The sequence below is a fragment of the Rhipicephalus sanguineus genome, chromosome 5 (assembly GCF_013339695.2).
Source record: "Rhipicephalus sanguineus isolate Rsan-2018 chromosome 5, BIME_Rsan_1.4, whole genome shotgun sequence".
Classification (NCBI taxonomy): domain Eukaryota; kingdom Metazoa; phylum Arthropoda; class Arachnida; order Ixodida; family Ixodidae; genus Rhipicephalus; species Rhipicephalus sanguineus.
The window spans coordinates 124,248,372-124,275,061 of record NC_051180.1 but is presented as its reverse complement, the minus strand read 5'-3'; the positions used below and the strand labels follow the sequence as shown (position 1 = coordinate 124,275,061).

The 26,690-nt window shown below is 49.0% G+C and overlaps 1 protein-coding gene across 11 annotated transcripts in view; it reads right to left on the bottom strand.

The window, feature by feature from the left end:
* The window catches only part of LOC119394215 (poly(rC)-binding protein 3), a 434,114-nt gene that overhangs the window by 327,726 nt on the left and 79,698 nt on the right, over positions 1-26,690 (bottom strand). For 10 of the 11 annotated variants that reach the window (XM_049415707.1, XM_049415699.1, XM_049415705.1 and 7 more), the window contains exon 2: positions 9,300-9,347. The gene's annotated coding sequence lies outside the window, so the exon portion shown is untranslated. Of the gene's footprint in view, positions 1-9,299; positions 9,348-26,690 lie in introns of those variants that run through there. The other variant, XM_049415708.1, reaches the window with a different exon arrangement.

The following is a 26,690-nucleotide window of genomic DNA, read 5'->3' as shown; positions in this document are numbered from 1 at the left end:
TTACCGCCGTTCCAATCAAACCGAGGATCTCTCTCCGACACGCCAACCTTACGCGCGCGCTCCTTCGTAACAGACCAGCCGTATCCTGCAGGCCGAATCAAGAGCAAACATCTCGAAACTACAAGCTTCTTCGCTAGTTGGAAAAACAAAGTTGGCTAGGATAGAACATACGCATAAGTACGTCCACGTAGGCACGCACGCACGCACAGAAATTAAGTTGCGCAAAACAAGCACTCTATAGCAATGTACGAAGGAAAAAAAAGGAAGAAAAAAAAAACGAGAAACGATTGCTTAAACTATCGCGAAAGAATCAAAAGAAAAAATGGTGCGCAACGAGAAGCCAGCCAAGGGTCGGCGAACGCCCGCATCGAAGACGATAATTATGCATGAGCTAAGAAACGAGAGGCCTCGGGAATCCGTGAAACAATTTATACGGCCTTATAGGGCCGCCTTTGGCACGCGAAGCGCATATCTTCCTCTCCCCCTCCTGTCTCTCTCACTACAGCTTATACACAGCCGGCTCGAGATTAGTCGACCCCTCCCTCTCTCTGATTTCGTCTCCCTCCTTCCAACCCCACATTGGCGTTTTTTTTTTTTTTTAATTCCGAAGAGAACTGCGCCGAACCTATCCGGATCGCGCGCGCGCGCGCTCCGAGTAACGCGGCTATTTCATTCTCTTTCTGACGCCCAATACGGTGCTGTATAGAGCTTCATTAAAATGCAGCGATCTTTTTCCCCCTCGCGAAAGCCGAGATGGGTTCTCCGCGAATCCTTTTCCTAAACCGACACGATCCGAGCTCGCCGCCCGCGTTCGGTGCGCCGTCGCCTTCGACTTCGCGGCGACAGCGGCACGAAATGGTTCGCGCACTACATACCGTTATTGCTCAAAAAAAAAAAAATCGATTTCCCATTTAAGTGAAAGAGGCGCGGACGCGGTCATCGATGCACATTTTTCTTTTACCGCGGCGGAGGTGTACGCAGTGCATAACCGCAGCAGGAAAAAAAAAAAAGACCGGCGCGGTAGCACCACAGAGCGGCTGGCGACCTTTTCCTCTCCGTGATCAACTAACTATAGCAAGTGCTCGAGACACTTCCGCTGTGGGAATCTTCTCATTGAATATGCCTCTTCTACAGTGTATGCCCGCGGGCAAGTTTCCGCCTATACTTTTGTGGAATACGCACACAGTTGGACACTACACAATAACATTTGGGCGCGCGCTCTGTTAGGCGCGTGATCACGAGATGTCGCAGCAACTGCTTATGCTCACGCGCGTCAGTTTTTAAATGTAAGGTGCGTACGCAGCGAAAGAGGCAATACGACACCGATATATATCAATTAGTCGCTGATGACGAACACATTGCAACGTATAGAGGTATAGTGTGGCTGTGAAAAGGCTTAATTTAGTCGTCGCGATAGAACGCATACCTATACGGAAGGTTACATGACAACAAGTTCGACTGCTGGCCCGAGGGTCGCGGGATCGAATCCCGGCCGCAGCGGCTGCATTTTCGATGGAGGCGAAAATGTTTGAGGCCCGTGTACTTAGATTTAGGTGCACGTTAAAGAACCCCAGGTGGTCGAAATTTCCGGAGCCCTCCACTACGGCGTCTCTCATAATCATATCTTGGTTTTGGGACGTTAAACCCCAGATATTATTATTATTATTACATGACAACAAGTGTAGTGATTCAATCAATACTCGCACGCGACAGGACCATTACGAACAGCAAGAATTCTCCATATGCCATCATCGACTCCAGGTATGTCAGACAACAATGTATACGGTACTGAGACAACCGCATATCGCTCCCCCCCCCCCTGTCCCTTCAGATTTTCGGAGCCCATCATACCAAGCTCAACGACGTAGTATGGAAGTCAAGCTCCGTCACCTGGACTCAAGACCGCTGACAGAAAAGAAGATCTTGGGACCTTGGCCTACGGTCTCGCATACGCGCAAGGCCACGAAAGCCCTCTTGTGCTTCTTGAGGACCACCGGACTTCACGAGCGCCTGTGAACTAACAGCGCGAGTTCGTGTTGTGTAGTTCATCCATCCCTTTCTTGCTCTTCTTCCTTCTTCTTTACCCTTTCTTTTCTATTATTTCCCCTTCCCCCACCCCAAGTGCAGGGTAGCCAACCGAGCCAAAGCTTGGTTAACCTCCCTGCCTTTCCTCTTCGTATCTCTCTCTCTCTCTCTCGGAGCCAGCCTGGCAATGAACGCCGCGGCTTTTCCATTCCCGAAAAACATCCGATTCGGGCCGGCGAACCTCAGCGACCTGCTCTTCCTTGACCGTCTCCAGAGATCTTTTCTTTTTCTTTTTGTCAGAGGCTGTCTTCCATCCCTTACCCACCTTCCTTTGGCAGGCAGGCCCTTCTTGGCCTTACGAAAATAAAATACGAATCAAGCACGGAGCGGATGGTGGCGCTGTGGATGTGCAGCCGCGGTTTTCGACTTGGAAGAGGGGGGGGGGGGGGTTCCCGGCCGGCGCCCGCTTATCGTGTTCGGCCAGATGTCGGAAGCCACGTTATACCGCCGGCAAAGTGTGAAACGTAAAAGGAGTGCCCCTCCTGCACCCCCACCCCCTCACCCCACAGCGGGCAGGGACGGCGGCCGCCGAAGGACGGAAAAAAAAAAAAGACACGAGAAAGAACCTTGAAAAAAAAAAAAAGAAGAGGAAAACTTAAGAAGTGCGAGAAGCCGCGAAGGGAAACGTTAGCGAGAAGTGGTACCAGTTATACAAAGAGAGACAGACACTCCGGATTCTTCCAGAGCGACAACGACAACGAGTGGATGGAGGTGAGAGAGAAAGAGAGAGGGGGGGGGGGTGATGAGCAATAGCGAAGAACGTCTTATGAGAGCGTGAAAAAACAAATAATGAAAAAATAAATAAAGCACGAATAAATAAGGAAGAGAAGCGACGGAGATTGGAAAGACCATTACACTCGGCGCTGTGTCGTCGTCGGCCGCTTGTTAAAGGCGTTCGATAAAAGGAAAGACGACTGACCCTATGGGTCTCGACACAGAAACATGGCAGTATCTGTCTGTTCGTGTTTTATTCCTGTTTTCTTACCCTCTTCTATTTTGTATGGCCACCTCGCGGAAGCTTGGAATAAGGCCACAACTAACCGCGATGCACTGAAGCCTAGTGTGCCGTCTCTCTCTCTCTCTCTCTCTCTCTCGTGTGTGTGTGTGTGTGTGTGTGTGTGTGTGTGTGTGTGTGTGTGTGTGTGTGCGTGCGTGCGTGCGTGCGTGTGTGTGTGTGTGTGTGTGTGTGGTGTGAGTGAGTGAGTGAGTGAGTGAGTGAGTGAGTGAGTGAGTGAGTGAGTGAGTGAGTGAGTGAGTGAGTGAGTGAGTGAGTGAGTGAGTGAGTGAGTGAGTGAGTGAGTGAGTGAGTGAGTGAGTGAGTGAGTGAGTGAGTGAGTGAGTGAGTGAGTGAGTGGTGAGTGAGTGAGTGAGTGAGTGAGTGAGTGAGTGAGTGAGTGAGTGAGTGAGTGAGTGAGTGAGTGAGTGAGTGAGTGAGTGAGTGAGCGAGCGAGCGAGCGAGCGAGCGCGCGAGCGAGCGCGCGCGCGCAAGGATCACCATGACGCCCTCTGGCAAAAAGAGTGTTCCACACTCGCCGCCTTGGCTACGAGCAGCGCTGGCTAACACTCCCAGAGATTACGCATACAGAAATAACTAACTAGGTGGACTGAAAAGCGCCATCCTTCGCAGCTAGATTGGTAGAGCATCGGACGCGTAATTCCAATGTCGTGTGTTGGGATACCACCGACGGAAAGGGTAATTCAACTTTAATTCACTTCAATTTACGTCATAATTACCGCACCACAGTTGAATACAACGGCTGACATCCTCTACGCTTTCCCTGGCCTGATTGTCCGTTGGGTTCACTTGGCTGTGTCTAAACATAGAAACGAGCCCCCCAAAAAAATTCCCCTTCATGACAGACTGACTGATGGATATAGGTAGATGCCGCAACGCCATTCCCGCAACGCCCGCGCGAACCTTTAATCTGAGCTGACTATCTCTGTGTCCCTCAAATAAAATGATGAAAGGCGGGACGGACTGTGCATCTGTATACTGTAGCCACACGTGCGTGCGATCCGGGGCTCGCCAAGTCCAGGCAGCGAGCCGAAACCGTGCCGCTCCGAACGAACAGCCCCCGGTGAAAGCACGCACGGAATGTCGCGGCACACTGGCGCAAGCCGGCCGCCGGCACGCCGCCACTAGCTGTTACCGCAACGACTGTTCAGAAAGGCCTATCTACACACACACACGACCGTACAGCACCAGCATTGCCTCACCGACAGCGCGGCGGCCGAGCGGCGGCGACGAAATAATGCACGCCGGACGAGGCTTCCATTTAATTAGCCCGGCGAAATAGCGCGGCCCGGGAGGAATGGGAGGAGTGAGAGTGTCGAAGAGGGGAGGAGGGAAAGGGGTGACGCATATACTCTCTCTTCGATAATCCGGCTTTTGTCTCTGGAGCGTCGAAAAAGGTACGTGAAAGGATTCGGTGCGAAAAAAAGAACTAAGAGGAAAGTATAAAGCCTTTAGCTCGGAAATTAGGAAAAGACAGCCCGGCTAACAACAATACATAGCGACGAAGAAAAAGGGAGAGAGAGAAAAGAAAAACAGGGCATGGGAAAAGTTGGGGACAGCGGAATGAATTCCTCAAGAGGCCGGTCGGGAAGGATCTGCCGAGCAGATTATGCCGGGAAATGTGCTCTAAAATGGAAGAGGCCCATGAAGAAGGAGGAGGAGAGAAGGGAGTTGGAGGGTATCTTAGCGGGGGAGAAGGAGAGGAGAGGGGACAGCATCGACAGGAAAGCCAAAGTTGGCCGCGCGGTGAGAGACGAACGAGTCAAAAGACAATAAACAGCGGCCGGAACGGATAGGCAAATTCGCGTCCCGGAAGAAAACAAGACATCGTTTCGCGACGCGAGCGAAGGAAAATGGGAAACGATGAGATCGAGCAGAAGCGAGAAGGTCAGAGAAGAAAGAAAAAAAGAAAGGAGAGAGAGAGAGAGCGGGAGGACGGAATTTCTCCATAAACGGGTTCGATCGCAGTCGCTCGGTTCGAAGTGAGCGATCGCCGCTCCGTACCTCGTAAATTATAAACGAGAGGCGGACGCAGATTCGCACTCGGAGAGAACAAAAAAAAAAAAAATAATAATAATAAGAGATACCGGCAGTGGGTCGACCGGGGAGAAGCAGGGCTAAAAAAAAAGGAAAAAGAAAGCTCCGAAGAACGAAAAAAAAAAACAACTAAGCAATATGATGGACAGAAAAGAGAAGGGGGGGTATCAAGGATAAAAGTAAGAGCCAGACGGCCGAACGGCCTTTTTATACACGAGGCCACTTCTCTCTCGTCCTAACCCCCCTCATTTGTTTTGTTTTTGCATTCCTTTCCACAGCGTGGTTTGCTCCTACCGCGCAGTTCGTGTCCGGTACTCATCAACTGTCGTGCGTACAGTGCAAAGGGGGGGGGGGGAGGGTATATAGGCCTGATTCGCGAGACTTATGTGCCGGAAGCAGATGAAACTACGTGGGGGACTGAAAAGGAGAAAGAAATGAAAAGCGAGCACTAGGATGAATGCGAAGAATGCAAGCCAGTAAGCCATTGGCTTCTATAGGATCGGTAGAGCCATCTATCGGTGCGTCACCGAAAGTAGGGTTGGCTACGCGCATGCGCGCGTATTCTACAAGGGCACTATAACGAGGTACGGACAGAGCACCGAATGCCGAACACGTGTAGTAGAGTGATCAGCAGCGTTATAAGTCAAACCCGGATATATCGAATCTGAAGGGGAACACAAAAGGTTTCTACATACAAGTAATTCGATTTACCGCATTTATTCGAATCTAAGACTATGCTTTTTTCGAAAAAAACGATGTGCGAAAATGGGGAGTTCGGCTTAGATTCGAGTACAATGACTAAGTTTGTTTTTCTTTTTTTTTTTTTTTGGCCTTGCGAATTTCGGGGGTCGGTTAGAATCGGGGCCGGCCTAGATTCGAGTAAATACGGTATAAAATATTGTGTATATCCTATATATATTCGAGGGAAGTTCACAACTGCTCGATATAAACAGTAATTCGTTATATATGAGTTCTATATATATGAGGGTTTGACATATAATACGCGGAACCATAAAAATGAGGACATGCCGCTTGTAAGTGCGCAATCTTGATGAGCATGTGACAGCTTGAGAATTTCGATCACAGCGGCAATGAATGCAGTATTCTTACGGAGTTGTGTTATTGGTACTACCACAGTACTGTAACCGTCTAGTATATACTGGAGCAACGAAAATGATGGTTATTAGGATGATTAGTAGACATCTTCGCTGTGGAACGGAACGTGCAGCCGCAAGCCCCACATGTTATTTAGGTTATTATGCAACTTTAATGGCATGATATGCGCACACCTACATACCTTAGTTCCCGCTCCTCGCTCTCTATAATAAGCACTCGATTACGCCATCCTGCGGCAGTGTTCCCATTTTTTACTGGACGTCGTCTCTATATATGCGCCATTAATCTTTCAAGCGTCTCTTGATTATGTTCGCCACGCCAGCATGCTTGCCCTCTCATTACTATCGTTCACGGAGACAGATTCTCCTTGACGTATATTGCGCCACTCACAACAATATAACGGGCGATTATATATGCAGCAAGGGGACAGGTGGCGACATCTCGCGGCATAGTGTTCAAACACGAAGCGATAAACAAGTTCCCTGCCGTTTCATGAGCGTTCTCGCCGAATGAAAACCACGAGATGCGATACTGTTATTACTACCAGCATGTTTTCACCAGCAACTAAATGGGCCCCGGCAAACAAGTAAATAACTGCGTTCCATTCAACTTCGCAAGGGGGCGCTACAAGCTCTGCGTCTCGCGGCTGCATCTCCTGTATGGCGTGAATTGAAACAGGCCCTAAATCGCTAACGCTGTATTAATTAGACGCAATCAGAAACGGGCGTCACGGTTGACTATGTCTAGTGACGCAACGATCAATGCGAATTTCGCTAGACTTCACGGAAGATCGTATCGTGAACCATATTATTCTACGGGATATCACCAGTCCTTAAAGTAAATATTTCCTTTCCCAAAACTGATAACGTGCGAGGCAGACGATAATCGCGTGGTGCTGGGATAGGGAGACCCCGCTGACTACCATCACCTACAGTACAAATAGAGAAAGTACCAAGACGACAACGCTTAGCTATACAACAAGCCCTACGGATACCACGCCTCCGCATGCTTTCGCAAAATACCAACGCATCAGCCCTAGGCGCCATCACAGGTAGCGGAATCATGTAAGGAAAGGGGCTGGGAAGGCCTCAACTTCGAAACGTCCGTGAACGGTCCGACACCTATATTTATCGAACCACGTGAAAAACTAGAAAAGACCGCGAGGCGGGATGCCTTGGCAGCCGTCATCGGTTTCGTTTATTTGCTGCTTTTTCTTTTTTCATCAACTTTTCTTTCCTATTTCGCTCCCCTCGCATTTAGTCCCCGCACAGCCCGGCTATTTCCTTTTCAACGGATCGGCCCACTCAGTAGAAGCGAAAAGAAGTTGTCTTATCGAAGAAGGCTGCGAAAATAACAAAAACATATAAATAAATAAAAACGCGGATTTTCCCGTTGCGCCAGGCATTTCGCGTTGCCTGTGGTTATATACGTCTCGGAACGGTAAATTGCGAGAGAGGGGCGTGCAGGGATCTTAACTGAACGAACACAGAAGAAAGAGGAAACAGGCTTGAGAAAGAAGAACTAATCAAATGATAAAAACGAGTAGAAAACGCACGCGTACAAAAAAAAAAGAAAGAAAGGAAAACAGAAGCGCCTGTTGTTAATAGGAGAGCTAGGTTAGTCGTTAATTTACGCACGGTCTCAAGCGCACAGGCTCGTTGTTGCACCACGACAAAGTGGGACCGACGAGACAATGGCCACCGGGAGCAAACGAAACGCTGAATGGTAAACAGAGACTACATCACATACAAAGTGAGCCCAGATTGGAGGGCACGAAACTGCTATAGGGAGAGACAGAAAAATGAAGGCACAGAAAGAGAACGAGCAAAAGGGCAACAAGGGATACACGCGTAGCAAGCATAAAATGACGGCGTGCCTGAGGATCGCGGCATGTCCGCGCTTCGCGCGCGGACTGCTTGCTAGCAGGGGCGGCGGCATCCCTTTATGCACTCGTAAGGCACAAGCCTGCAGCTCGTATAACAGGTCAACCTCTCCTCTGTCCCTTCCACCTTTTCTCTTCTCGTCCGGAAAGAAAGAAAGAAAAAAAGAATAATAATACCATCCGCTCCCAACCACGTTGCCAGGCCAAGGCATCGTCGTGAGCATGGCGCGCGCGTGATCTCGCATCCCGCGACGCGATGCAGCGCGCAGGAAGCGACGGTCGGTACACACCGAGGCAGACTCTCTCTCTCTCGCAGAGAAGCCGCGGTAATGAAACGCACAGGTGCGGCGAAAAGGGGGCCTCTCAATAAATAAAAAAAAAGAGACAGCGGCGCGAAAACGAGGAACAAAAAAAAAAAAGGCGAAGCCACCCGAAAACACGCACGTGTACAAACTGCACTCACGGACGCACGGAAGCGCCAACGCAAGCGTGCGTGCGTGTGTGCGCGCGCAGCTATGTATGTAACACAAATGAGGCTGCGTTAAATAACAAGAACCCGCACCGGCGGAAGGTGGCGGGTCAGGGGGTCACACACGCTCTCCATAGGGCCTGCTGCGGTGCATAAGATATAGGCTTTACGCAGGCGTTAAAAGTGAACACGCCGCAGTGTTTACACGCGCCGTTGCCGAAAGCCTCCTTCTCGTAGAGTCTGTATCGTCTTGTCACTGCCTCTTTCTTCGCAGCACGCTGCGGCGACCTTATATAAGGACGGCCGCGCTCTCGTCCTGCCCTGCTCATTTGCATACGTTGAGTTGATGAAGTGTTCGTCCCCGTGCCAATTTGTATAACTGTATGATTGTCCACTACTACAGCTATTACGCAAGAGAAGAGCAGTAGCTGGCGCCACAGACAGGCAACAACCTCTTATTAAATACGTTTAATAAATACTAATTATAAGTACTACTACTACTACTACTACTACTACTACTACTACTACAACCAACACTACAACTACTACTACTACTACGTCTGGCACCTCGTAATAACGTTTGGCGGACCGTGCGAACGAAGAGACAGAGCCAGAAAAAAAAAGAGTTTGGAGACATCCTTCCGTGAAGGCCGCCAAACGAAGCCGACATGTTTAAGAAAAGAAGTCGCTCTCACCGGTTGTTCAGACAGGTGCTCGCCTGATAATGTTGCTCCCAGCAAAACCTGAAATGAGAGAAAGAAAAAGAACAACAACATTAAAGTCACATACACGTCCACACGTGAACATAAAGACGCTTTCCTCGTCAGGGTCATTCACGAAAGTAATGAGCGAGGGCATGTTATACGGGTGACATTCGAAAGTCATGACGTGCTTTGAGATAACCGTAATATAAAGTGTCTCAGCTACGTTCAGCGAAGCTTGAAGAAACGACGTGTAAAAATCTTTGAAATACACGGTTGTCAGACCTATAGGTCATCTAGGAGCCCTATATTCAGATAGCCTCACGTATCTTCTGTTGCTTGTAATCACTGAAGCGCTATATCCGCGCTGTCGCTGATCAGGTCACACATTTTTTTGCAGGTCACATAAATAAATAAATAAATAAATAAATAAATAAATAAATAAATAAATAAATAAATAAATAAATAAATAAATAAATAAATAAATAAATAAATAAATAAATAAATAAATAAATAAATAAATAAATCGTAGTTCCGGTCGTCATTTACAAAAAAGAATCTCATCAGCTATTCAAGAGAGTGGGCGCAAGCAAACCGGTCGGGGTGAAGGTGGCTGCACTCTTTAGAAACCAAGTTGCCAAGGAGACGCGAGCACCCTGGCCTGGACCACGATAGCAGAAAAGCTCGCGAAACTGGTGAGGCGGACAGGCGATGAGATTTAAACTTTGTGCAAAAGCGAAATGGCTAGTCGAATCAGATATTACAGCCACACTGTAATACATGCCCGTTACCGACAGGCGAGTTCAATTCAGAACCATCCCCGTTTCACCTCCCCCATTACCCAACAGCCTGCTTTCTTTCTTTTTGGCGTATACCGCAAAGTAACTATGGACGTAACGGCATATAGGAGACATCCCCTTCTCACAAACTGCGAGGTGAAAAAGAAAGCAGATGTAACACACGGCGCGCGCAAATCTTCTCCAACATTCTCCTCCCCTTCCCTCTCGGAGAACTCGCGGCATTCCAGTGCGTGTTGCGCAGTCAAACGAGATCACACGCGTTCTCGTCCAGCAAAATGTATCGGCGTCTACTGGGGACTGGAACGACGGAATAAGAAGCGTGGCGAGTGGGAAAGATCGACACTCATCCGGCCATCGCGACGCCCCTCACGTCGCGTCCGTTGAAAATCCAGGCACGCTCCTACGGACCGTACACTCGATTCGGGCTCGCTGCACACACCCGTCCCCTCCTGCTCCTTACGATAAAAAAGAAAACAATAAAAAAATACGCGTGGTCGCGCTGTACCATCGCAGACTCCACTGTCACTGAGAAGAAGCGAACTCCCGTTTGCCTTCAATAACGATCGGCCGCCGTTAAGTCAGCGGACGGGGCCAGTGGGGGAGGGGGGGGTGCTTGCGCCACGCACGTATACGCCGGACCTACACGGTGCGGGAGACGTGCGCATCGTGGGCACCTTTCTTCGGTGACTATGCCACGCGCTTGATCTTCGTGTCTCCGATGGCGATCAGCAAAGGCCTGTCCGCTTGCGTCATGGCCAGCAGCCGTGGCGAAACGCACTAGTGCCCACCCGTGCGCGGACGAGAAGGGAAGGGGTGCAGGAGCGCTAACGATCGTAAATATCAATCGCAGCAGCCATTCGAAGTCGAAGGGAGCGTTGCAAGTTCAATCACACGATCGTTCCGTGGCAAGTAATTCGAGGTATAGGACATGAAGATTTTACAAACTTTCGCTATAGATTGCTCATGGAAATTCACTGCTTTACCTTTATTTTTCAGAGAAAAAAACATGGTACAAACGTTTAACGCCTATCCGGTCTTTCATAATGCGCATATCTTTTACCTTTACCATCACAAGCAGCGACGAAACACTACGCGAGATCATAGCCATACAGTCGAGCGTACGGATGGAGTAGTTTATTTGCGATCTTTTCAGATCGTCATCACTGATTCGCGCAATCATTTCAGTTTTTCTCGCCGAACAGAATCAGTCGCCGAGAGAGATCTCGCGTCACGGAGCGGCGCAGCCCCGGGCTAACAAACTGCCGTGCCTCGCGAAGCGTCCCACTTATGCTAACGACATCAACCAACAAACGCACACTATTCCAAAGTTTCGCCGCCTGCCGGCGGCAGGCAGTAGTACACAGAGCCAGCTAGGCGCGTATAGGCCGTGTACAACACGAGCCGCACTGCAGCGACCACCACGCAGGCATTACAGGGAAGAGCGGGCGCGACTCGCTCGCCAAATGCCGCGCGCACTACACTTCATGCTTGAAGTGCGTGCCCCCTTCAGAGAAATGAGCCCGCGCCCATGGGGACTGCGAACAGCGGCGGCCGAGGCTTTAAAGGATTGCGCCGCGCGGCGCACCAGGCGAGCCCCGGGGTCATAAAAACGGACTTATTTCCGCTTCTGTGAGAGGCACTCGTCGAAGAGCAAAGCGCGGCATTGCAGAGAGCGCTTCGTTTGCCCAGAACGCCTCGCGCTAGCATGGTGCTTCCGCCGCCCACCGAACTCACTCGAGTCGTGCAGCCTCCAAATGGAAAAAGAAAACACCAAAGATCGCGTTTTCATCAAAGGCCGAGCTACTCGTATACCGGCATCCAATTAGCCGCATCCGATGAAAGGATTCCCGCGCAGGGGGACCGGTCCCACCAACATTCCCGCGCGCACGTGACGGCTCTTTATGCCAACAGCCGGAAAAAAAAGACGGTTTGGCAGAGATGGCTGCCCCCGAGTGGTCCTTGCGGAATCCGAACACTAGGGCGTGGGGGTCGAGAGGAATGAAAGGGGGACCCAAACCAACAACTCACGCCCCGTTCCCGCTCGCGTCGGCTTCGCCGCCTGACACTCTAACCTTGCGGGCCCAAAGTCGCAGCAACGCGCACCGTGTAGGAACCTAAACGTGCGGGGAGGCTCGCGTCGTGCGTAAAGCCTCTCGCTAATTTTGCGCTAGCAGATAGGCAGCTTCAAGAGCTCCCGGCGTACACACTCGGCAAAATAAAGCCCCCGCGTAATATATGCACAACGGCACAGCCAAAGACGTGCAATCTTCGATGCGCCAACCCTTTCGCAGCGGGAGTCCGAAGCCAGCAATCTCCTGCGGCGGGATACCAAGGGCGACGGAGTATCAAAGCGACGGCTACGAACTAACAAGGCGACTAGCGACCTTGCTCCCTTATAATTGGATAGGCTTTCGGTGACATCTTATACTCAATGGCTTCGCAAAACTCTTCCAACACCGGATATCCAGTACACTAAACACGAGCACGCCGCGGCCCGCTGGTGAAGCGATGGTGTTCACTTTGTGGCCAAGTGCCTCCGAGCTCCGCGCCTGCCAGTCGCGTCACGAGTTTCGGAGACCACTTGACAGCGAGAAGCGCGGCTCAGCCGAAATGACGAGACGACGGCGATGCCTTATTACGACGAGTACCGGCGCATCGCTTTGACGCGATAGATGCAGCACAGCGATGAAGTGGCGCGGCAGAAGTGCTCGCGCAAAATCCGACGGAAGCGGACATACACACGGATACCTCAACACGCGACGAGAATTCGCTCCAAATGATCGGCTCCCCTTTGCGCAAAAGTTACGAGTGGCGGCGGCCCTCAAACATCCTTCGGGTGCACGGAAAGCAATGAAAGAGGAGCTTTGCACCCAAGGGCCCGCACGAAATCGCGCACGCACTATCAGAAAGAGTGCGAGCGCGCATGTCAAGCGAGCGCGTTCACGTATACCTATACAGCGCTCGGCATGTTCGAGTGGAAGAGCCGAGTCAAGCTGCGCTCTTTTTTCGCCGCTACTGTGTATGATAGCATCCCGGTTGGCTCGAAGTCAAAGCTCGCCCCGGCCGCACTATAACGTCGAGGAACTAAACTCAACGGAGTAAAGGCTCACAGCGGGTTAGGAAATGAAAAATAAATCGCCTTTTCTACTTGTTCTATAGAAAAGTGCATTGAGCTCCCGCGTGTATATAGCTCATTCGTAGCCATGTTGTCATGTTGGCAAGCAATGATTGACTGGGTGGTTGACGAAAGCGTCATCCCACTGAAGTTAGTTTCATTTCATTTGTTTGTTTGACAATACATGATTGTCGTGGTGCAGGAGACCAGGGGCGTAGCCAGGGGGGGGGGGGGGGGGCTTATGGGGCTTCAGCCCCCCCCTAAATTTTTCGTGCTCTCATACACCAACAACCAGCGGCGTCACCCGGGTGGTGGGATTTATTGGGCTTCAGCCTGATTATCATTTATTCTATTATTTATCTTTTTCTGAGCCTGAAAATGTTAGCAGAAGCAAGTTTGATATCGGGCTGTACACAGATGGCTCAAAGGTGGATGATGACACAAAACATCAACTGCTAGCTTCTCCTTGTATTCCTCCGCCATGCTATATGTTTAAGTCTATGAACGATTTTAAGCAGAAACGAAGGTTTACGTGGCTTGTCTGGACAGGCACCGATGGCTTAGCTACTCAGCGCTTCAAGAGGGTGCGTTTTGCCGAGTGTGTGTTCTTTTTAGCAGAAGTGAGATTGGCAAGGGCCAACATGCGCGCACTAAGGCCCTCGTATCCAAGCCATTTCAAAAGTGGAAGCACGCCCTCGAAGTCTTCGGTGCACATGAATTCACTAAATATCACACTGACGCTCATCTGGTAGCCGATAGTTTTCTTCAAACCTTCTCAGGATGTGTGCCCAGTGTTGTTGATCAACTGGACCATGGCAGGCAAATTCAAATAGGAGAGACCCGAAGGAAGTTACAGCCTATTGTTGAGACAGTTCTCTTTTGCGGGCTGCAAGGTGTGGCTCTCCGTGGACATAAAGACAGTGGTCCCATGGATTCAAGCACAGCCTCCTCTACAAATACAGGCAACATCAGAGCGCTGATTCGCATGCGCGCGGATTGTGGCGACACAGATATAAAAAAGCATTTGGAAAGTTGCCCAAATAAGGCCTCATATTTTAGTCCAGATGTACAAAACCTCATTATAGAAATCTCTGCTGCAATCATCAAGGAAAGCCTAGTCGCAAAAGTAAACGCTGCAGGCTGCTTTTCCGCACTTGCTGATTAAACGACGGATGTTGCTGGTATCGAGCAGCTTACTGTTTGTGCAAGGTACCTTAATAAGGATGCGAACGGAATCGAAGAAGTGTTCTTAGGCTTTGTGCCAATTCACGACCAAATGGCCGGGCCCTCGCCGACACCATCATAAGGCTCCTTATAGAAATGGGAATTAACATGCAGCATCTCCGTGGTCAAGACTACGATGCTGCAAGTTCGATGGCCGGCAAAACGAATGGTGTTCAAGCTGTTGTTCGTGAGAAATATCAAGCCGCACTCTATGTACTCACTGCGCGTGTCACTCCCTTAAGGCTCATTCACACCGGCGACTAGGAATGGTCGCGCGACCGTTTGCGACTGGAAGTCAAAAAGCGACTCAAAGCGACCGATGTTCACACCTGCGTGCGACTTATAACCGTCGCCATATAGAATTCACGTCTGCTCGTATACAGCTTGCATTGCCGTTGCCCCGTAAAATAGGCTGACGTCCTGTTTCTGCGCATCTGATTGGTTCAGAGGTTTGCGACTGCAGTCGCGCGACTGAAAAATTGAGCAGCGAGCGACTGAGCCAAAGCAGTCGCTTTGCGACCAAAACGGCCATTTGCGACCGTTTGCGACCAGTCGCTTTGCGACTAACTTAGTCGCGCGACCGTTGCTAGTCGCCGGTGTGAACGAGCCTTTAATCTAGTTGTGTGTGCGGCATGCTCCATCACAGACATTCGAAACTGTTTTGGGACTCTGAAAGCGACGTCAGTATTTTTCCGTAAATCTTCTAGCCGCTCACACGTTTTGCGGAAAATGATAAGTTTGAGCTGCCCTGAGTCTACAAGGCGGCGCCTTTTGGGACTATGCGAAACGCGCTGAGCCGAGAAGCACGATGCAGTGCTTTCATTTGTGAGCCTCTTTGAGCCGTTGATCGCAGCACTAGAGGAGATTAAGTTTAACGGAAATGGCGAAAGTCTAGTGCAGGCAAACAGTCTAATGTTGGCACTCTTCTCACCAGCGTTCCTTGTAAGCCTGCATGTGACGGAGCACGTGTTAGCACTGACTTTGCCACTGTCAAAGAAGCTGCAGACGAGGAGTATCGACATGAGCGCTGCCATTGACGACATAGAAGTGGTACAGCAGACAATTGAAAGTGACCGCAAGAACACGAATGCTTCTTTCTCAAAAATATTTGCAAATGTGCAGGCATTGGCAGAAAAACTGAATGTGGAGATCACCATCCGTCGAGCCGGTGTCCGGAAGCAAAACCTTGGGAGCAATGCATTCGAAAGCGCGGAAGAATATTTTCGCAGAGCCCTGTTCATTCCGTTCATGGACCATGGTACTAGCCCAGTTAAACCAACGGTTCGAAAAGCACATGGCACTTCTAAAGGACTTTTCATTAATTGTACCATCCGCAATACCACCAATGCAAGATGATCGGGAGAAAGGAGCAGAAAATCTCCTGACCGTTTTTGCGCATGACGTCGAAACGAGGGCTGGTATTGGAGAACTGCGACTATGGTGGACAAAGTGGGCGAACAAAGCAGCAAGCCAGTGCCCCAGTACAGGAACCGATGCCCCCTCTCATTGCGACAGCAGGTTCTATCCGAATGTGTACAAGCTACTCCGGATTCTAGTCACCCTTCCAGTGACCACTGCCAGCGCAGAGAGAACGTTTTCAAGCATACTTAAGAACTACTTGCGCTCCACGATGTCTGAGGAACGCATGGTTGGCCAGGCACTTCTGTACGCCCACAGGAATGTCGACATCAGCGTGTCGGAAGTCATTGACCGTTTCGCTAAGCTTCCTCGCCGGGTCAACGTTGTCCTTTGATACCGAGCAGGACAAAAATCATCGCTAACGAAAGGAAAAGACACTGCTGTTCCGGAGTTCAGGTCAATGAGCCCGTAATTCTGACGCAATATTATTGTTCACCACCTTTTAAAGCCGTGAGGATTTTGTACCTTTTAGCAGTTAACACATGTGACATAATATAAACATAAGAATACGGGCATCAGGTGGACATTACCAGCCAATCGACAGCTTCACCTTGTTCACTGAGAGGTCGGCATACGCGGCGTTACCAAACAAATTCAACTATTGGGAAGCCGTACCAGCAGCATTGTTTGTTACTTTCATTTGTCGTTTTTGTTCTTTATTGATTTCTGAACTAGAAGCGGCAACCTTCCTTTTATATTGAGTGCACAATAGTGGTTCGCACTTTTAAAACAGTTTTGAAATAGTTTCTTTCGTTATTTCTGCGCTCTTCCTTTATAGTTCTGTCCACATGGTGCGTCCGAGAGAGCAGCTTGGCCCAAGGACATATCAGTTGGGCATTATGTATAGTGATCATTGCTTAGTTCCGTTTATTGATTGCATATTTAAATATACATTTGTGAAGTTTTGCGTAAGCATACTGCGCACTGTTTCCGGTGACATGTTTTTCCCGTATTCGAGGTGTACTTTCCCATTCTTACTTTTCTCTGGCCGCATCATTTGTGCAAAAAGATGAACATTTTGCGTTAACAATCTGCATTAAAATATTTGATCTCGTCCTGGTTATTTTGTGGACTTCATTGTTTTGTTATCAGGCGCTTCTTCTGTTCAAAACTGATGCAGTTCCGAAGTTTACGTGATATTTGCCGTACCTGTTACACACACAAAAAAAAATATTGAAAAGATTGAAGACAGTTATTCCCGGAAAGATTTTGCGGGCATGCCAACATAATATTTTTACGAAAAAAAAAACACATTTCTTACTCGTTCTTAACAGAGGGCAGCATTCAAGAAGTGATTTGCAGCATCTAATACAAACTGTCACTGGTAATACATGTTAATGTTAATACCAGTGACAATGTATGTACATGGTAATACATGTACATACCCACGCCGCTTTTGGAAAGTTATGAAACCGGACGACAAAACCACAGTCTCTCTTTGTGACACTTCTGGATCCCCCGTTGCCGATTGCGACGTTCCATCCGTCAACTCTGCATTTTGTTCCGTCTTTACTAACGAACCTAACAACGAACTTCCTGATTTTCCGCATTTTGCTTTTCCGCCAATGCCAAAGATCGAATTCAATTCAGAGGGAATTGTAAAAGTTATTAACCAATTAAAGAACTCTTCGTCATGCGGTATAGATGGCATAAACGCCAAAATTTTGAAAAATACTAAACATGTATGCAGTTTCATATTGTCAATCATTTTTCAGTAGTCACTCGACACAGGTGAAGTCCCATTAGACTGGAGAGTTGGGAAGGTCATTCCGGTCTTCAAGAAAGGTGACCGCTCATTTGCAGGTAATTACCGACCAATCTCGCTCACTAGTGTTTGTTCAAAGATCATGGAACACGTCATCTTTTCTCATGTTGCTACATTTTTATCATCCGTAAACTTCTTTCACCCTAACCTTTCGTAAAGATCACTCATGCGAGACCCAACTAACATTATTCCTGCACGACATTCACCTTCATATGGACCGTAACATCCCAATTGGCACACTGTTCTTAGATTTTGAAAAAGCCCTTCGATAAGGTACCCCACTCCCGTCCCCTTCTAAAAACCTCGCGTCTAAACCTACATCGGCATGTTTTTAACTGGATTAAAGCATTCCTAACAAACCGTGAACAATTCGTGCATGTTAATGATCACTCCTCCGACCTCTCCCATGTCTTGTCCGGCGTGGTACCGTCCTAGGGCCTCTTTTATTCCTAATATACATTAACGATAGTCCGCTTTCCGTTGAATCTAACATCCGTCTTTTTGCTGATGATTGTGTCCTCTACCGCCCTATAAATAACCCCACCGATGTCTCCTCTCTACAGCATGACGTCTCACGCATTCAGCAGTGGTGTACCACCTGGTTGATATCCCTTAATGCGAAAAAAACATTACTAATTTCTTTCCATCGTCGCCGAAACCACACGCCGGCTACTTACACAATCAACAACTGTCATATAGCTGCTACTGACTCGATTAAATACCTGGGTGTCCATCTTTCGAGTGACCTATGTTGGGGCGACCATATAAATCACATAATTCACTCCGCTAACCGCGCTCTCGGGTACATACGGCGTAACATTTCCATGGCACCACCTTCCGTTAAACTACTCGCTTATAAAACCATTGTCAGGCCAAAACTTGAGTATGCATCTGCTGTCTTTGACCCCCACCAAACTAATCATATCGAAATACTTGAGTCAGTACAGAACCGAGCAGCCAGATTCATTGTTTCAGATTACTCCCGCTACTCGAGCGTCTCCGCCCTCAAATCCCAGTTAAATCTTTCTACCCTCGCTCTTCGTCGTCGTATTGCACGTCTCTGCGTTTTTCACAGATTCTTTTATTCAACCCGGCGTGACAACCACCTCATCCAGCCGGTCCATCGAGGTCATCGCACAAGTCATCCAAATGCTGTGATTCCGCCACGTGCCCACACCACCTCATTTCAGCAGTCCTTCTTTTTGCGCACCGCCCGAGACTGGAATGACCTTCCGAACGAAGCAGCAGTCATCTGCGATTTTGCGCGCTTCAATAATGCCATCCAGGAAGCAGACTCAACCACATCCTAACATACACCTTCATCGATACCGCCATTTTATGACGGCCACCCCTCATGTAAAGTCCCATACGGGACCTTTGATGATATAATAAATAAATAAATAAATAAATAAATAAATAAATAAATAAATAAATAAATAAATAAATAAATAAATAAATAAATGTTATTCATATACTTAGTCGTTCTAAAAATTCAATGAGGAGGTCGCGCTGCAACGTGAGCCCCCCCCGAACAAAATTCCTGGCTACGCCACTGCAGGAGACTAAAGGCGACATTACGAGTCACCTGACTAGGCCTCTAGCACCACACTGTGCATTCGTCACACAACGCAACTGCATTGGAAAAAGTACAAGAGCACAATGACATTACGGAGAACTATAGGAGAAAGCTTATACAAAAAAGACAAAGCTTCGGAAATGCGTTACATAACGTATCAATGCAAAGCAAATGCAGAATAAAAGAGAGCAATAGTAGTTTAAAAAGCGGTGTTCCACGGAGGAACATATATACAGACTTCCGTACATGAATATCCGCATGAATGGCTACATATATAACACTTTATACATACATATATGACAAAAGAAATAAATAAGTACATTCCAGGTTTCAAGCTACACAATAAATGAAATAACTAAATGTGCTCAAGGAAGTACATCTTCGACTTCTTTCTGAAAGACGATATGGAAGAAGTATGCCTTATCAAGGTTAGTACTTGGGGATGAATGTTTAGTAGATGAGGAACTTGCCATTTTAACAGTTGCTGACCATAGGTAGCGCTAGCTTTTGGTTTCAAAAAAGTAGAATGTCCGAAGTTGTAGTTTCGAATGTTGTTAGTGTAGGTAGCAAGAAATTGCTGAGGGTCATTTCTGTATTCCATAAATATAAGCTCAGAGAGACGATTGGTATATATTTCACGGATACAAAGAATATGCTCTGATGAAAAACAGGAGGATAGATGTTCATGGTATGATAAGTTACGAATGAAACGAATAGTTCTTTCTTTCTTTCCTTCTTTCTTTCTTTCTAGCGCGAACAATAGAAGACAAGTTAAAAGCTACAGTTGAGGACCTCTATTCGTCTCCCTATTAAAAGAACGTAGTAAGTCACGAAATCTCGCCACAAGAAAACAATTATTTTCACAAGCGGCGTCACTTCAATTTATTTATTTATTTTTTTATTTATTTGCAGTATGACATTCCACTCTAAGCTATCAGTCTTGCCTTGTTATTGTTAGCGTAGTAAAAGAACGAAAACAATGCGATGGCCCGTCTGAGCACGTCACAAGTGCCGAAACACAGGTCACTCTGCCATAGCGTAACCGTTTAGAGAACTCGTCGAGATTCCGGCACAGGCCGGTCAGAGGTGGACACGTACTGGGCACAGCGTACGAGCACTAATGGACGCGCATGCGCAGTGCATCGTCTCTAATACGGGCTTCGCTAGAGGACGAAAGAAGGCATCGATTGTCTCAAACGCGCTCGCAGATCCCGCAATATTAAATGCGAAGCATTTCTTAGCGAACTTCTGTGACTTTGAGCGTATCTATCTATCTAGCCGCCTACGACTTTGTGCCCTCCTGGCCGTTTCGTTCACAGGATGTACACCAAAAATTAGTATGGCGTAACATGACTTTATGATGAAAATAAATGATAGGTCATAGCATGAAAATCATGATATCCATGTCATGAACGACATGATTTACATGCTACTGTTTTCGTGCTCTTGCGGCCGTTTCGCCAGTTTGATATAAACCAAAATTGGTATGGCGTGACGAGAGTGTATGACGAACATAAATGACAGGTCCTAACGTGCAAATCATGACAGGCATGTCATGTACAGCATGACTTACGTGCCATGCTCATGATGCACTCGCGGCCGTTTCGCTAGCTTGATATACACCAAAATTCGTATCTGGCGAAGTGATTGTGTGACAAACATAAATAACAGGAGTTAACATGAAAATCATGACACGCATGTCATGTACAGCATGATTTACGTGCCACGCTCATGGTGCACTTGCGGCCGTTTCGCTAGCTTGATATATACCAAAATTGGTATCTCGCGACGTGACTATGTGACGAACATAAATACCAGGGGTTAATATGACAATCATGACAGGCATGTCATGTACAGCACGACTTACGTGCCACGCTCAGGGTGTGCTGGCGGCTGTTTCGCTAGCTTGATATACACCAAAATTTGTATTGAGTGACATGACTGTCTGACGAACATAAATAATAGGAGTTGACATGAAAATCATGACACGTATGTCACGTACAGCATGACTTACGTGCCACGCTCATGGAGCGCTGGCGGCTGTTTCGCTAGCTTGATATACACCAAAATTTGTATTGAGTGACATGACTGTCTGACGAACATAAGTAATAGGAGTTGACATGAAAAATCATGACACGTATGTCATGTACAGCATGACTTACGTGCCACGCTCATGGAGCGCTGGCGGCCGTTTTGCTAGCTTGATATACACCAAAATTGGTATTGCGTGACGTGACTGTGTGACGAACATAAGTAACAAGTGGTAACACGAAAATCATGACATGCATGTCATGTAGGGTATGATTTAGCCGCCACGCTCATGGTGCACTCGCACCCATATTGTTAACTGGATATATATCTAAATTGGTATGGCGTGACAGGAGTGCGTGACGAACATAAATAGCAGGTCACGCATCGTATATATGCAGCAGAATATATGTTTCATTAGCATGACATATGTCAGATTGTACACTCATGCATGTATGACACTCTCGCGATATGTAGCGAACTATATGTCACGACATGAATGACTTCATTAGCCTCAATGACAAACAAGACGATGTATGCAGCTATTTGCTGGCTGCTTCGCATTACATCGATTCCCACATTGCGTGGGATCAGCCGATTTTTTTTTTTTTGTCCCCGGCGGTACGAGCCCATGAACACGTAAGCACTTAATATCTTATAATATGTCCATTACGTTTCCCTACAGTCTCACTGAGATTGTCGCATAATAGCGCAAGAGAAGGTCGATCCCTTTCTTTCTCGCCTTCACGTGACATATTTCGATTCGATGTCAAAAAAAAAAAAGAATACTTCCACAAACTGGCGTCTAACAGCTACAGAGGCTTAATCATTGCTTTCCATGAAACCGAAAAAAAAATAGACAGCATAAAACAGCGAAACAGGAAGCGGCATCTATACATACACGGAGGACGCGAAGGTCGCTCACGTGGCTCAAGGGAACGGGCTGGCTATCAGCGCGAACGGCAAGCGAAAATCAATGAACGTTTTTAGACGTTTCCTCCTCGATTGAGGCTTCGCTGTATAGAGACAACGCCTTCTTCCATACAAAGAGCCGCGGTAGCGGCCGGTCTCGATGCGCAGGTATCAAGAAGGTCGCACACTGCAGGTAAACAAGGAGGCGTGCTGAGGAAGGCCACTGCAAAACGAAGCGGCAGCGGCGTTTCTGGGTCTCACGGGGGAAAACGGCTCCACGCTCTTTATTATTATTTCTTTTTACGAAGGCTGGCAGGTTTATGCGTTTATATACAGCTTAAGAAGTTTGTATGTATAACGTGGCAGCAGAAAGCACTGAACCGGGTTGATTGGCGGAACATGGGAGAGGCCTTTGCCCTGCAGTGGGCGTAGACATGATGGTGATGATGACGATGATGATGATGGTAGTTAGATTAGCGGAGAGGTTCGGTTTGAGGCCCCATAAGATTGCGCAGGATCGAAAAGATTGGGTCGTAGGGCCACGGAGAACAGCTACTATTATATGCAACGGCTTATACTTTTTTACATAATGCCTTAGTTGCTTGGCTATTCGGAACACGAATAGAACTTCCGTTCAGCACGACAGAAACCGGAACAGAGGGAAAACGTACGTGGGACAAGCACATTTTGGAACACGAGTCACCGTTGTATACAGTTGTGTTGGCTGTCAGAGAGAACGGTAACGTGCGGCGCCCCCTGAATCACAATGATCGCTTTCGCTGCAGCGAACTGGCCAGTTTGGAAAGATCGCGAGTCCTATCGTAACTCGTGAATATATAAATACCCCGGAGTCCGGAAGAATAGCTTGCACGGTTCCCCCTGGAAATGAGCACCCCGCCTCGTCGATTCCAATGGCGCCCCTTTGTTCCCACTTTCACGAAGGACAATGCGATACAAGCTACGCCCGGTGCGCGGGGATATAGCATAGGGAAGCGAGCGTGGTCGTACCAAAGCAGCGGACCAGATAGTATGGAAAAGATGCAGCGCGCGGCGCTTCGATCACCGACCTATTCAACCTTCGAGCTGTGGAAGCTGGGATATCAAAACAACCACACTGACAACCATTTCCTTTGCCTAAGTTGGGATTTGGCTCTGTGTACTGCCTTCAGACCACTCACTGAGCAATTACTTACGCCGCAAATTTTGTCGGGGAACGCTAGCTCATACAACAACCGAATCACTCATCCCCCCCGAGCAGCCCTTGGGGGGTCTTGGAAAAAGGTACTATTGTCTTTGTGGATGTAGGGTGGCGGTGTGCAACGTATATGCAAGCAGCACACTCGTACAACGAGAGGTTGTACTTGGTGCGCGGAGGGAAGGGAAATAACGAGATGAGGAGATGGCTTCCTCCGGAGCCAATACAAAAACAACTTCGCCGCGGCGCGGCGGCGTCTACTCGCCGAAGCTACGCTGGCGTCGTTGCCACGAAAGAGTGAGGAGGGACAACTGTTTGTGCCTGGCGCTCGCGCCGTCTATTACGCCACGGCAAGGTCAGCGCTAACATCAAAACGCGACCTTGAGGAGAAGCCGCTCGCTTTCCGCATCTCGTCTTCTTCTTCACCGGAGGCACCTTTCTTTCGGCGTTCGCTCCATCGACGCCGTCGGTCGCCTGACCGGAGTGGACGGGACCTGTCCTTTCCGCTTGTCTAAGCACGACACAATGCTTCGCACAAACCAGCGGGTCTCTGACGGAAAGAGAAAGACGTTCCGGGGGCCCGCAGTCGTGTAATGGGGTTCGCGCGCGTCCTTCATCCCCGCCCCCTTTGGCGAGCGAGACGCGAGCCGAACAATCTATCCTTCCGGTTATCGCCGTGTTGCCGTCGAAAATGGCGTCGCGGCAAATGAAACGACGCGAAATACGCGAGATGGAGGGACAACACACGCGGGGGGTCTCGGAAGCCCGATAAAAAATGCCCGCTGTGTGACAAGGCGAAGGATTGCGAGAAGAGTCGTGGTGCGGGAAAGCCGAGAACCGCCACTGGGCGAGCGTGTTGTGTATACATCATGTCCTGTCGCATCCCATGGGTTCCAAGCTATAGATATATGCACGAACGCGACCTAGAGTGATGCGTGGCTACGCGACCTCTGCTCACTCCTAGAGGACCAGATGTCGAAAGATCAGACGGAACCAACAAACCGCGGACAACTTCTCCCAGCACTACCCTACACGACACGGATACTTAGTGCGATGAGTGGAGTTCGTATGCAACGAGTGCAGGAAAGTTGCAGCGCTTGTGATATGTTTCAAAGCCACTGTAGAGAGCGACAACTGACACCGCGCATCGTCGTAAGGCTCGTGGTGCACGTCTAGCGCGGCAGCGCGCCCAAGTTTATCACTATTCGTATCCGAAAGATTTCCGGGACGAACTATTCTCAGATAGGCGCCAATACACGGTCCAACGACATGTCACACGTGTGCTCCTTTCAAACTTTATATCGAGCTCGGCGCGTAATTCTAGGTAAAGATGTCAATTTCTAGTTAGGTGAATGTACCTCCACCTCACGGATTTGCGCAGAAGTTACTTCATTCGCAAAAAAAAAAAAACAGAAAACAAGAAAACGGGCTCGAGCCAAGCTATACCACGCGGGCCAGTTTGGCAGCTATCTCTCCTATGCTTCGGAGCAGAGAGAGCATGGCGTCAGCATTGTGCTGCGAGTTTTGTATAAACAACTGGCACAACCCCGGCAAGGTACAACCCCTTTTCTCCATGCTTTGCACATTGCCTTGGGCATTATTCAATCATGCGAAAACGGCTGAAGATAAATTGCCATTCCGTCTACTGCCAGAAGTGCGACCAGGAGCTGCAGTGCAGGGTTTCATTGACGAGTTTCACTGGACTGGAGCGGAGATAGTTAGGTGTAGCAAAGCTGTGAGGACACTCTCGCATGCAGGAGAGAGAACTTGCAGGGATAGTGAAACGTTAACAGCCCTAGAGACTTTCGCCGGCCGGCTGTCCCAACGAGCGTGATGAAACGGTTATCGAACGCCCTTTCACGGTGTCGCCCAGCCACGCGAGTGAACCAGTGTCTCTCCGAAAACGTGGGAGCAGTAAAGGCCAGGGCGATTCGTCACCTTCGTGCGCACTGCTGAACGAAGAGCGCGTGATAGAACAATTAACTGGAGCGAGCGTGCGAGTCAACGGTGCCCGACAGCCTGGAAGGCAAAGCACGCCACGCGTGTGCACATAACACGTTTCCCCGCTCGCTCTGCGAAAGTGGCCATCGAGCATTACTACACAGCAGCAGCCGCGGCGGAGGAGCGCGTCCAGCACAGCGTCACGGCGAATGGACCAACCAAGCCCCCATATCGATTAGCCGCTGGGACATTCAGGAACACACAGACACCCAATACGAGCGTGAAAAAAAATAATAAAACTCGAAGAGTCGCGCTCCGTACACTTAAAAGCGGCGGTGGTGCGCTCGGCGAGAGAGCATCGACATCGCGCCCGGCATGCATCGAGCGGGAGCCGCGCCGCGTTGTGCAGTACACTCGAGTCGCGAGCCCAAGGCTAGGAGGAAGCGTGGTGTCTATATAGCAGGCAGGCCGCCAAACGCGCGGCTGGGCCATTGATCCAAACGGAACAGCAGCGCGCGGCGCGTCCCTAACACGAGGCCGACCCGACGCCTGCACCGAGAACTCGCCATCCATCCCCTACGCCGCGCACGACACCAACGCCCAGTCGATGGCCAGGGGCGCCACAACAGGGCTAAAGAGAGGGCACATAAGAGGCCGCATAGCATCTATAGAGGACGCACACCAACGCGCTCTATCTAGGTCGTGCATGCGATCCTATAGCATGTACTGTGCGTATACACACGCAGCCGGGCACACTTCTCGTCTTCCGCAGGAAGTGGTACCATGCCGGACGGAAAGAAATCGGGGCTCGCGCGGCGTGTCCCTGCAGCATGCCGGCAGCCAGGTCCACGCTCCATAATCGCGGTATAGTCTTTCGGCGATCGTTGAAAATGTATAAAACAACAAAAGGGCCCCGTTTCTGACCAACTAGCGCGAAGCGACACCCCTCGGACAAGCGAGTGCTCAGGTGGAACGACCGGAAATGAAGCTCGCGAGCCGCTAATTGAGCCGCGCTGACCGCCCAGTGTTGTGCGCACACGCCGCAGCAATGTAAACGCGTCTTTGTATATTCGCTGACATCGTTCCGTGTGCGTATACAACTGCTACGTACGTTCCTGAGCGGGAATCGAACCATGCATTAACGTATTGGGCTGTCTGCTAGACCTCCCCTAAGTGTCACGCAATGCAAAGAAGAATCTCCGGTTTGCGAATGATAAGTAGCAACAGCACCACTATATGGTTACACCTTTGCAATCCTTCCTGCTAGACCAATGCATTCGCTACGAATGTTGAAAATTTTAGCATATGCCTACAACACATCAGCACAGCATAAGCTATGTCAGAGTAGATGAATGCCTTCGATGAATAGCGTCACACCAAAAACGAACAGACGCCACACTCGCCCTGCAA